We start from the raw sequence: 12,136 nt of genomic DNA on the forward strand, positions 1-12,136 counted from the left end.
AGGACTCTATTACACGTCCACAGCCACGCTGCAGTTCCTTCTGGCTCTCGGTGGGAATGCAGCTGTGCAGCAGTCTTCTTGGACTTCAAGATTTATGGGCACTAGCTAGGAGAAGGGAAGGGCGCCTGCCCAGATCCAGTGAAGCGAGCTACAGCCCCGCAAAGCAGCTTCCAGTGTTTTCCCCGCCTTGGACCTCTTCCTTGCTACTGAGCTCACCGCAGGACTCCAGCTAGGAATTCATCTTGCAAGTTGTTTTCTGCTCATCAACTAACTACAGCCTCCCATGGCAGTTTCAGAGGCAGAGGCTAGGGACCCTGTTAATCGTGTCACAAAAATGAGCCCAGGAGGAGGAAAAGCTGCTAACAGAAGCCTGTTCTCGGAAGAAAAGGTCACTCGATGAGGGGTGGGGGCGTGAAGCAGTGTAGCTCAAGAATAGTCCTTCCTTAAGGCTATCTTTTCAGTCTTACAAGGTCAAGATGCCCACAAACGTTAGAAACTGTCTGCAAACCCTTCCAACAGTATCCTGTCTCCTCTCATTGCAGCCGTGCCGAAGGTGAACAGGACGGCCCCGGGCAGGCATCACAGGCGGGGAGTGCCAGCAGCTCCAGGCTCTAGACCACAGGCAGATCGAAGCACGATCCCGTTGCCTGATGTCAGAGACTTGGAAAGCCTTTGTCATCCGCTGCAACACCTTGAGCCCATCTGTTTTTGTTTTTCTCACCGGCAGCTTAGAGAAATTTCTGTGAATCAGCCTGTCACCCGCGCACCCTCACCGTCTCCAGTGGCACAGATGTGGCGGTGGCCAGCAGGCCTCGGGGCCACTCAGGTTCCTTTTTATAGGACGGTGCTGCCAAGAAAACGTTAAAAATAGGATGCGTAGAGGGAGCCTGGCAGAAGCACCGTCTTCATGATCCCCGCAGGCACCCCTAGTGGGGACCTCTAGGAGAACCGAAAGGATGTCTGTTCTCTAGCCTGGCACCCCCAGCAGACTCCTCCCCTGCCCCTCCGCACAGCATGGAAATACACAGGCAGAAGTGGTACATAGCCTCTGGTCCCTGCAGGGGTCTAGGGTTGCCCCCACTCTTGTGATAGGGGAGGCTGGCCAATCCACGTTTACCCTCAGCCGGTGCCCCCTTCTCAGAGGGCAATGAAAGGTCTCTGCCCACTCAGCACAGATGGTCAGTTTGTCTGGACAGGGGGCCCCTGAGCTCCAGCTGCCAGTCCCAATGGCATCTACCCTCTCTAGCGGCATGCGGCCCTGGCTCAGCCACCGCGCCTGGCAGGCCTCTGGAATTCCATTCTGCACAGTGTCTCCAAGGCCCGTTCTACTAGGCCACATCACAACGGGCTAACTCCTTTGAGAGTTTCAATCATTTGTGTTAGCATTTTTTCAATATTATTCCTAGATGAGACAGGACTTTATTACCATCTCAAGCTGCCCTTTTCAGTTCTAATATTCTCATATTCTCTGCGTCCCAAGAGGCCTCTTTCCTGACAAAGATATTTACCTTTGATATGTGTAACTTCCTGGACTCTAAAATACGATGGTAAAGCTATTAGGGAACACAGCGAATTTTATTTCCTCCAAGGCAGGACTCACACCATTATTAACTCCCTTAAGCTATTCTTCTTTACATAGCTCCCCTTTATCCCTGTATGTGGGGAGTGCTTAAGGGAGACTCTATCTTGGATCCCCCAGGGGACCTACAGAATGAGGCCTGCGTCCCCCAGGGGACCTACAGAATGAGGCCTGCGTGGCGTATTAGCTCAATAGATTACATTTATGATGGAGTAGAGAAAGAGCAAGCTGACCTCCTGGGAGGTCACACCTGGGAGACCTCAGCACACCTGGGAGACCTCAGCACACCTGGGAGGCCCTGGCATACCTGGGACACCTCAGCACACCTGGGAGACCCTGGCATACCTGGGACACCTCAGCACACCTGGGAGACCCTGGCACACCTGGGAGACCTTGGCACACCTGGGAGACCTCAGCACACCTGGGAGACCCTGGCACACTTGGGAGACCTCAGCACACCTGGGAGACCCTGGCACACATGGGAGACCTTGGCACACCTGGGAGACCTCAGCACACCTGGGAGACCCTGGCACACTTGGGAGACCCTGGCACACTTGGGAGACCTCAGCACACTTGGGAGACCTCAGCACACCTGGGAGACCCTGGCACACATGGGAGACCTTGGCACACCTGGGAGACCTCAGCACACCTGGGAGACCCTGGCACACTTGGGAGACCTCAGCACACCTGGGAGACCCTGGCACACATGGGAGACCTTGGCACACCTGGGAGACCTCAGCACACCTGGGAGACCCTGGCACACTTGGGAGACCTCAGCACACCTGGGAGACCCTGGCACACATGGGAGACCTTGGCACACCTGGGAGACCTCAGCACACCTGGGAGACCCTGGCACACTTGGGAGACCTCAGCACACCTGGGAGACCCTGGCACACTTGGGAGACCTTGGCACACCCACAGCACCCTTTGCCCCTGAAGCAGGAGGGAGGCATCCAGGCAGGGGAGGGGTAAGTGCTGTTCCTAAGTCACTTCTGCCCCAGAAAGGGTAGAATACCGACACTTTCCTGGAAATCAACTCTGATGTGTCCCCTCTGGATTCTGGTGCAGGCGGTTGGCTCTCAAACTGGAGCACTTCTTAGGGTCACAGACTTAACTGCTGGGCCCTGGAGTTCCTGATTCTACAGGCCTGGAGTCAGGCCAAGAGTAACCGTTTTTTGCATGGCTGCTGCTGCTCCTGGTCTGGGGACTATGCTTAGAACTAGTGGCATTCCATAATGGGCCAGCCACTCTCGGAGAGTCAATAAATGATCTTGCCAGCAACCCAGGCAAGCTGCCCCCTGGTACTCAGGTCCCATGAGTGTTCCTGAGAACAGCCCTCTCTGGAGGAAGCCAGGCTGTCCAGGAGGGGCCCAGGCCCAGTCACTGTGACTCAGGCCAAGCTGTTCAGTACCCTCCACTCTCAAACCCATTTCTGGTGGTTTTAGCCTCTGACAGGATGAGCTCCATTATTTGAGGGTATCAGGGGAAATGGGGAAAAAATACCTCCAGAGACAATTACTCACAGATTAATCAGTAGAGTAGCAATTGAATATCAAAGATGGGCCCTTCCCCCTTAGGGCTTAGTTCTCTGTCAGCATCTTTCTCCCTGAGTCCTCACACATCGGCTCCCTACCCCACCTTCTTGGCTCCAAAGCCCTTACCCCTCGTAAAAAAGAAAAAAAAAAGAGTATTGGTATTTTTGAGGAGGGAAATTTAAATGCCTGCCAAAACTGTAGAATTTTCCTAGTTTTGAATACAGCAATTCTACCCTGAGGGGTTTTTCTTCCCGTGGATGTATTCCTTGAAGTGTTCTTACAAGGCTCAAAGCCTGTTTGTAGTACCACATGTGTAATAAAACAAAATGGAAACAACTTAAACGTCTGTCAGTAAAGAACAAGGTAGATTTATAGGCAATGACAAGAACATAGATCCAAGGCATAGTAAGAATAAAAAGCAAGTTAAATGTGTACAGGAAGAGACCAGGGAAACGGCTCAATGGGTAAAAGCATGGGGACCTGAGTTCAGACCCCCACATCAAAGCTAGACACAGGGCTAGAGAAGACTCGGAGGTTAAGAGCACTGACTGCTCTTCCAGAGGACCTGGGTTCAATTCCCAGAACCCACATGGCAGCTCACAACTGTCTGTTACTCCAGTTCCAGGTGACTCAGCGCCCTCTGCTGGCCACTGAGAGTATCAGGCATGCACAGGGTACACAAACATGTCTGCTTATGCTCATCCATGTAAAGTGAAAATAAATATTTTTTACAAAAGATGGACATGAGGTCACTAACTAGCAGGTATAGCCACAACAACAACACACACACACAAATTAAATTTTCAGAAGTTAAACTTAGGAACTGAAGAGAAAACTCAGAGGTTAAGAGCCCTGGCTGTTCTTCCAGATGACCTGGGTTCAGTTCCCAGCACCACATGGCAGCTCACAACTGCCTGGAACTCTAATTCCAGGGGATTCATCACCCTCACACAGACAATATGCAGGCAAAACACTGACGCACATAGAATAAAATAATCATTTTAAAAAAGAAAAGAAAGAAATTAAAGTTAAAAACTCAACTGTTTCCAAGAAGAGGCCTGGACTACCAGCCAGGACCATGCCCCCTTCCACACTGTGACACATCTGTAATCCTCAGCCTGTTACTATGAAATCTCCCAGGGACCCGTCTAGGCTGCCTCTCCACATGTCAGGTCTCCCGAGAAGGAGACTCCTATGGAAACCTCATAAAACATGCAAATGAGAAGAGCTTATGAAATGTGTCTCATAAATATTCCTTTATTCGCCTTTTCACCCAAAGTTAACAGACCGAGTCATCTTTTCATGTTTGGACTTCGGGACTGTACCGGAACACCCAGCCGACACTGCGCGTGGTTCTCCTAAGCTACAGGTCCCTTTTCATCTCGCCCTCATTCAAAGCCCACTGTGGTGCCTGCGGAAGGAAAGACTCAGCCTGCCGTTCCCAGGTCTCTGCTCTGAGTTTCCTCTTGCCTTTCCATCTCACCCCCTCTCGCCAAGAGAGAAAACAATGGGGAGATAGGTGCCCTTAAGGAGTTGCCATGAAGCTGAGTCAGACAGAAGAGGAAGCTGGTGATAGGATCTGGGCTTCTCCCTTCCCTCCCTGCCCACCTCCCTCTCCCCCACTCTTCTCCCCCACCCCTTCCCCAACCCCCATCCCCACCCCGCCTCTGTGTCAGTTCCAGTCTGAATGGAGAAATCAGAGGGGAGGGGGTTCTAGATGTTAGGAGGGTAACACAAACGTGACCTGAGAGAACGTGCTCAATATCTAATCAATAAGGGGCAAGCCCCAGTGTTGAATCCATCCCTTCGCTACCAAATGCTTCCCTATGCTAGGCTCACCCCGCTTCCAAACGGCAGAGCAGAGATCCTTGGAGGAAAAACCATCCCTCAATACTCCCCAGGGACACCCAAAGGGGGCAATAAGACACTAGGGGGTCAAAGTCACTCTTGTAGCAGAAGTGTGTGTGAGCATAGAGGAGGCAGGCTGGGCTGCGTAGCTGTGACGTCACCAGCACCCTGGCCCTTCTCTGCCCCGTGTTGTCCTCCTCTCCCACTGTCACCTGCCCCATGTCACCTCTTGGGCTTTATGGGAGTTCCACACGCCTGCTCTTTCCAAATTACAAAGTCAGCAAATAAATAAAAATGGACTTACAGAATTTTAAAATCCATATTTAAGTCATTTGGTTAAAAAAAAAAGAAAAAGTAAAGACACGGCGGGGAGAAATCTCCTACATGTTTGCTGACATACTGCATCACTTTGATATATTCCATTTAAAGTTTCTCATATGCGTATTATAACACTGTAAATATAATCCCGCATCTGCCAGCATAGACTTCCTAAACATTACTTAATTGCCTTGTAATAGTCTTTCCAGCAACTTCTCAGCATTCTACCAAACCACTTCCCTGTTTTGGATGTTTGAACTACATGTTTTCATGGGGTTTGTTGTTTTTGTCTTATAAATTCCAAATGAAACTCTGATAGTTTTTCTGCATTTTCTTCTATTTTTCCTTAAACCCGCCTTTTAAAAGTAGTACTTCCAGATCAGAGAATGACTAGTGTATGGAATATGTACCCATAATTCTTTTTTTAAAGGATGTATCAATTTACAGTGCAATAAGCAAAGAAAAAGATTGTAAGTCACATATAAGTTTTGGTGTATATAAATGTTTAAAAGACAATTTAAACTACATTTTTGTAGTCATTTAGCAAGACAGCAACAACATTCTGGAGTAGGTTGGAGTAGGAAGGAACCTCAGCTCTAACCCAACGGTCCTTAAACTTGATTTCCTATCAGAATCACCTGAGGGGTGTGTGTGTGTGTGTTGGGAGTGGCTGTGCATGTGGAGGCCAGAGGTTGACATCTGGCATCTTCTGAAGTCTTTTTAACAGCTAAAGCTCCTTGGAGAAACGACTGGTTCAGGTCTGGAGTAGAAGTGTACAGGAGGGTCTTGGAGAATTTGTTATTTCTGAAAACTAGGACGTTCTGAAAAAGTTATCTAGCAAAGTGCTCTGGAGTAGCTTGAAGAGGCTGCTACTGGCCAAAGAGATGAATTGGAAGGACAAGAATTGTGAAGAACTAAAGCCCACCAGATACATCAGAATCAACGCGGTTACATGATGCACAGCGGCCACTGGGGGAAGGGGGGGACAATAGTGACAGCCGGCACCGGAGTGACTTTGAAAACTAAAGGGGAGAATCCAGCATTTAGGCCGCCAGTCCTCAGTGAACTGGACTATGGCGTAGGCAGATAGTCACCAAGGGAAAGTTTCTCTGCTAACCAGTGAAAGAGCAACGACCAGTTGCCACTCAAAAAACAAAGCAAAACAAAATTAGTGGACTCAGGCATCAACAGTTGCTCATGCCACAAACAGAGACACAAGCAGACATCATGTGCCCCCGAGGAATTACACACAATCTCCTGTCATGTAATCATGTCAAAATGCTACCAAACCAGGTCCAACCTAGACTCCTGGACAAATGATTGATTTTCAGAAAGTAAAACAAAGGTGGGGTACACAGTTGACAAAGCCCAGATTGTGGGTCAATCTAAAACAATCCAGTTTCTTTAAAGAAAGCTGAAATTGGGACACATCGATGAACTAAAAATATTTGAGCTATATTAATGCATGAAGAAACCCGATTTGGGCTTCAAATGAAAAAGAAAAACCTTATAAGACCATTGTGAATTTGTGAACACTGCCAGTACTTCTGATGACACCAAGAAGCCACTTGTAACTTTTTATGGGGGCTACGGGATCATGGGCTTTTCATTCTATACCATGTGAAGAAACAAGCATACTGACATATGTATAATTACAGTGATATCTGGGAACTACACAGATTAAAGTGGCTTTGAATGGCTGGGACCAACTGTACTGTTCTTTCTTCTTTTACAGAGTTTGAATTTTTCCAGAACTCAATGCAAACAGACACTGAGTCTTAGGCCCCTCTCCAAATTTGCTTGACCAGGAATCTAGAGAGTTCTGTGATTCTCCTAGAGTTGGTCTATGGGCTGGTGCCCGGGAAACTGATACTCGAAAGAATTAGAGCACCGACAAGAAATATCTTGCCCACACTGTGGAAAAACCTAGGCTGCCTCAGTCTGACCCAGAGTCCTTCGTGAGATGCCTGCAGGCACCTGTGAGCTTTCCATTCCTAAGTAACACAATGCCCTGACCCAGTTTAACTGCACACGTCCACTTCTCCTGGGAGTTGTCTGGGATCTCTTATCACCCCTGAGCTGAAACCATACCCATGTGGTTGCTTGATCTGTGGGGGCCTCGGTGTCCTCTGTGTGTGGAGGGCAACTCACAGACTAGCTGACACTAGTTCCAAATGGGACTATAATGGGAGGTCACAGCCTCCCCAGCCATCCTCAAGCACCGGAGTATAGCTTTAGCAAAACTCTCTGAATCCTCATCTTTTATGGGTTTTTCTTCAGATAAACAAAATGCAACCCTTTTGGTTGCAAAGGGTTTTGCCAATAATGATGGATTTTGAGTCATGAACAGTATAGGGAGTACCCAGTCCCAGGGGGATTGGTATACTGGAGGTGAGGGATGGCCTGGAACCTGAGGTAAAGACAACTGATTTAGTCTTAGTGGTTGTCTGAGTTACTGTTCTATTGTTGTGAAGAAGCACTATGACCAAGATAACTCACAAAATAAAGCATTTAATTAGGGGCTTGCTTTCAGTTTCAGAGGGCTAGTCCATGATCATTACGGCAGGGAGGATGGCAGTAGGCAGGCAAGCATGGTACTGAGGGGTCACATCTGATCCAAAAGTTGCAGGCAGAAAGAGAGAGACTAGGCTTGGTGTGGGCTTTTGAAACCTCAAAGCCACTCCCAGTGACACACCTCCTCCAACAAGGCCACACCTCCTAAGCCTTACCAAACAGTTCCACCAACTTTGGACAAAGTGTTCAAATATACAAGCCCATGGGGCCATTCTCCAGACCACCACAGTGATGTTATACAAAGAGAATTGCAGGTTTAGTTGGCTCATGGAGAAGGAAGCTGAGACCAATTAAGAATGAGCTTTATTAGAAGAGCAAGACAAGCATGAGACCATGATCAGCCCTTGCAGTGGGTATTCTGAGCAGTCTGAGAATGCCAAGAACAGTAGACTGAAGAGCAGGAGAGCCCCCATGTACAGCATGGGAATAGACAGGGAAAGCCCTCATCTATAGCATGGAGGAGGGCAGGGAGAGCCCTGTGCAGAGAATGGGGGCGGGCAGGAAGATCCTTCAGAGGAATTCCCCTCTGAAGCACAAACTATATACAGCAAGGAGCCAGGTTGGTAGGACCATACATCTTTCTTATAGCTATAAAAGAGAGGCTGAGCTTACTCTCCTAACCCACACCTTGAGATCTGTGTCCTCCAACCTTCACAGCAAGGGCCTGTCAGCGGCAAAGAGGTGTGGTTTTATTTGAGAGTAGCAGTTCTAAGGTCCAAGACCTAATAAGAAGATTATAGGAACACAGTGGTAGACCCGGGTTGTGAAAAGCTGTGACAGGAAAAGGAGGGCTGAGTGTCTGGTTTTCTCATGACCACTGTTTAATGTGAGGGCCTCTTCTTGACTCTTGGTGATGGAGATGTCATTAGTAATCTGATGACCTGACCACTATTTGGAAAGAGGCAACCCACACCCAACGCTCCGACAATAGGCTTGAGGTACCCCATTCATGGTGGAGGGAGGGGTGCTTTCCTCTTTCACATGGCACATTTGATGCTCAACCCTGCCACTCTATGGACAATCAACACAAAATAAGATTTGGAGGTAAGAATTCATAGTGTAGTTTCTGATGAGCTCTTGAAGAAGAGCCCATAGCATCCTGTCCCAGAATTCATTTGGAAGAAAATTCCCAGCCGAATCACAGTAGAAAGTTGGAAGCATACCCAAATGTTCTCCCTTTAGAAGAGGACAGACACTGTTGCACAGCTTGACTTTTTTAAACTTACTGTCTTCCTTTATCCATATCTGGGACACACACATACATAGAATTACATTTGTGCATACACAAAACTAACTGTGCAAAGTTGCACCTGAAAATTGAGAACAGGTGAAGTCATCCAAAGACTTGCGTTGAAGATATTATATATATATATTTTTTTTCTCTCTTTTATAAATAGTACAGTGGTTTAAAAGAAGGGAAATGGGCTACAGAAGACTCCTACTGGGTGTCTTTGGCTTCGTGCCTCAGCTGTCAGAGGAAATCAGTGAGCATCTGGGGACGTGGCTGCCACTCAGCATGGTTTATGCAAGTGGGACTGCTTTAGAGCACAGATTTCTCCAGATGACTACACCAGTTACTTCACTCACCTAGATAGCCTGCCAAAATCTCCCCTTGCCATAGAGTCCAGAAATCTCCCCAGCTGGGAACAAGTAATTTCATCCAATTTGAATTCCTTTTTGAAACAGTGTGTCACAAATTCCAGGGCTGGCAGGGGTGTGGTACATACTCATTTCCCAACACTACAAATCTAAAACAATGTTACTTTTTTCTTTCTCTTTAAAGAACGCTGACAATATGCATTGCTGGACTTTAAAATGTTTACATGATAGTTCTATGCCTAAAAAGGACCCCAAACTTTTTGTGTGTGCTAACAGTATCAGGCATGGTGACCGTCATCACAGCATGGTCTATGATGGGTTACCTGAGTTGCTAGCAAGGCATTGGCAAAGTAAACTATAGTAAATGATCTGATCATGGGAACCCTTAACTTCTCAACGTTGAGGGCACAAGACAGTGGGGGAGGGGGAGGTCTATCAGACAGTCCCCTCCTGAAATCTAAACAGAGGTTGAGGACTGGAGTTTCAATACTTCCTGGTGAAGACCTGCTGGACGGCCCCTGTAATTAGTTCCTAAGCCTGCTGCTTTCTCTCTTAGCTATACTGTCATTTCTTTGGCCCCAAACAGGTCTTTCCAGGGAATTCATTATTAATATAGCTAGAGACAGTCTGTCTTTTTAAATAAAAAGACACTGAATAGTAGTTACCTAACCACAGTTCCAAAGAGTTTTCCCAGTGTGTCTGGCGGTGCTTCAGCCTCCTGAAATCAGGTTCGGGAATATCACCCTCTGTCTGAGGACACACAGTACACATGCATGGTCTTGAGAAGCGCTCCTGTAAAGAAGCCTGTTTAGCCCAACATGGTCAAGCTCACAACTCAGCTTTTTCCAAATACTCCACTAACCCTCTCCAGAGCAGCAGGAGCGGGCAGCAGCAGAGGGCAGTGGACCAAAGACAGAACCATTGTGTAGTATATAGTTTCATCATTTCCTCACATGCCAGCAAGAGCAAGGAGTCCTGCTCATTTGCTGCAGTGTTACTTAAGAAGGCAAGTAAGTCAATCTGGGTGAACACTTAGCTTCTGTTGTGGGTAGGAACCACAGGATCCAAAGAAATGATGAGAGTGCTTATTTAGACGAGAGCTGTTACATGTTGGGGCAGTGCTGGAAACCTTACTCACCTGATCACATTAACCGGCACAGCCATAAGCCTCCTCTCTGGCTGTCCTTGTCCACCCCATCCTGTCAGAATGGCAGTCAGCCATCTTTTTAAATTGCATTTGCTTCCCTTGCATAAAATGCCAGGCTTTACCTGGCCTCATCTTGTGCCATCCTCCAGGTTCCTCCCTGTATTCAGGCTATAGTACCTCCCTCCTGTTTGTCACTGCAGGGTTACTGTGCCCACTTAAGACAAGCTAACTCCTAACCCGTTCAGCCAGGAACTGTGTTCCCACCAGCAGCTCCATCCTACTCCTGAACCCTCCGCTCAGGCATTGCTACCCTCCAGGGTACCTCTCCCTCTCCTACTCTGCCATTTTTCAGAACATTTTGCCATCTGAAGCCATCCTGTTCAATCTTGAGCCTGGCCCCTCCCATTACTGAGTTCCTTGACATTAGACTTCTCTGTGGGAGACCATCTATATTGAAGTTGATAAAAAATATTAGGTACAGCTGCCCAAATCACTTTACAAACTACCTAAAGAACTGTGAGAGTGCTAACTGGTCTTCCAAACCCTTGCCCTGGTCTTCTTGCATTGGGCAGCTTCTGTCAAAAGATCTGTTTACGTTAAGCAGTTAAGAGACACATGCTCTAGGTTAGGCCAGGTAGTTTTCAGCTTGTTTGCAACACACACTGAAAAAAAAAAGCTAAAAACTGCAGAGAAGAAAGAAAAACACTGCCAGGGAATCTGGAAGATAGGAAGGGGGGACAAGTCTTCCACTGTCACCCCCCATGCCCACCACCAAAGCCCATTGCAGGTACTCCTTTCATTTCAATGGAGACAAAGTATCAACGTCCACTGGAGCTTTTAAAAGGCTCTCAAGGACCCACAGTTCCCCAGTGGGTGTTACGCAAACACACAATACAAACTGGCCAAGGGCACAAGGGCGGCATCACACCGATATTACACTGCTGGCTTTCTTCCTATCACCTGAGTTCTTTAAGGAGCTCTGAGGTCCTGGGAAAACTGGCAATCTGTGTCACTGAGGACTTCTGAATTCCACTGTGAAGTCTGGCACAGAAAATCACCTGAACTCTTCACTGAATAGACAATGTCAGTATCTTCACCGTGATTATACATCAAGAATATTTTAGAGATAAGCTATTGTATATAGCCAAGTTCCGACACTTAAGAACAGATGTGAAGTACAGAGGAGGCAGGTTAATTCTTAACACCAGAACTTCTTCCATTCTCAACACATTGTTAATTCTAGTTTTACCATTTAATATTCACAAAATAAAGGTTCCACTAGATTTTATTCCAAAACATATGCAAATATTCTGAGCTTTACCAAGTTCTTATGTCAATCATGAGAACAAACAAGTAAAATGATCATCCCCACTTCAAGACTTTCTCTAACATACCTGCTATTTAAGTCAAATTAAGCATGCTTTCAGGGCAATCAGTTCAGAATTAAACCACTATTTTTAGACGCAGATGTAAATGCTTCTTGAGAAATACCTGAGGAGAGGTACCTCTGCCTTGTGGCACTTACACAAACAGAAT

This window comes from Mesocricetus auratus, unplaced genomic scaffold (assembly GCF_017639785.1).
Source record: "Mesocricetus auratus isolate SY011 unplaced genomic scaffold, BCM_Maur_2.0 Super-Scaffold_100691, whole genome shotgun sequence".
NCBI classification, from domain to species: Eukaryota; Metazoa; Chordata; class Mammalia; order Rodentia; family Cricetidae; genus Mesocricetus; species Mesocricetus auratus.